Source organism: Colobus angolensis, unplaced genomic scaffold (genome assembly GCF_000951035.1).
Source record: "Colobus angolensis palliatus isolate OR3802 unplaced genomic scaffold, Cang.pa_1.0 Scaffold125, whole genome shotgun sequence".
In the NCBI taxonomy this organism is placed as follows: domain Eukaryota; kingdom Metazoa; phylum Chordata; class Mammalia; order Primates; family Cercopithecidae; genus Colobus; species Colobus angolensis.
Window position 1 is genome coordinate 7,709,572 of NW_012113697.1, and position 964 is coordinate 7,710,535.

The window sequence follows — 964 nt, forward strand, 5'->3', positions numbered from 1 at the left end:
CACTCCTCACCACCACAAATTTGGGATATATCTGGCCTGGTAATCAGGTTTTAATCTCTGAAGAAAACTGAGGTTTAATTTATGTGACTTTCTTTTTTTTTTTTGACAGAGGCTTGCTCTATTGCCCAGGCTTGAGTGCAGTTGTATGATCTCGGCTCACTGCAACCTCCGCCTCCTGGGTTCAAGTGATTCTCCTGCTTCAGTCTCCTGAGTAACTGGGATTACAAGCACCCGCCACAATGCCCAGCTAATTTTTGCATTTCTAGTAGAGACGGGATTTCACTTTATTGGCTAGGCTGGTCTTGAACTCCTGACCTCAAGTGATTCGCCCACCTTGGCCTCCGAGAGTGCTGGGATTACAGGCATGAGTCACCTCACCTGACCTATGTGACTTTTTAAATAACATTTTGTTCTATTATATTTAATAAAACTTGACAATTGAAAAATGGGTTTCTCCATTCTAAGCATACAGTCCTTAACTATTATATAAGGAATAAATATTTGGCTACCAATAATGTTGACTTGGGGCAGGGTTACACTGGTTAAGAATATTTACAGAATTTCCCCTAGATTACCTGACATCATTATTACGTATCTTCCATAGTTACAATACCTTGATTTTGTTCAGCAGGTGTTCTCAGCTGTAAAACTGCATTCCTCACTCTCCCTTGCAGATAAGGACGGACGTGTTACTCAGCTCTCCCAAAGGTGTCTAGTAGGCAGAAGTAGTTGCCAGGAGTTTCTGGAAGAGTGCTCTAAAAGCAAGGGTTCCCCCTTTCTCTCTCTTTCTGATTACTTTTATTTATTTATTTATTTGAGATGGAGTTTTGCTCTTGTTGTTGCCCCAACTGGAGTGCAATGGCAAGATCTTGGCTCACTGCAACCTCTGCCTCCTGGATTCAAGCAATTCTCCTGCCTTAGCCTCCTGGGTAGATGGGATTACAGGTGCCCACCACCATGTACA

The 964-nt window shown here is 42.6% G+C and overlaps 1 protein-coding gene across 1 annotated transcript in view; it reads right to left on the reverse strand.

Annotated features, from left to right (window-relative positions):
• Window positions 1-813: 813 nt before the first annotated feature.
• The window catches only part of DSC1 (desmocollin 1), a 42,788-nt gene continuing 42,637 nt past the window's right edge, over window positions 814-964 (reverse strand). Inside the window, exon 17 of the mRNA XM_011933276.1 lies at window positions 814-916. The gene's annotated coding sequence lies outside the window, so the exon portion shown is untranslated. The remainder of the gene's footprint in view (window positions 917-964) is intronic.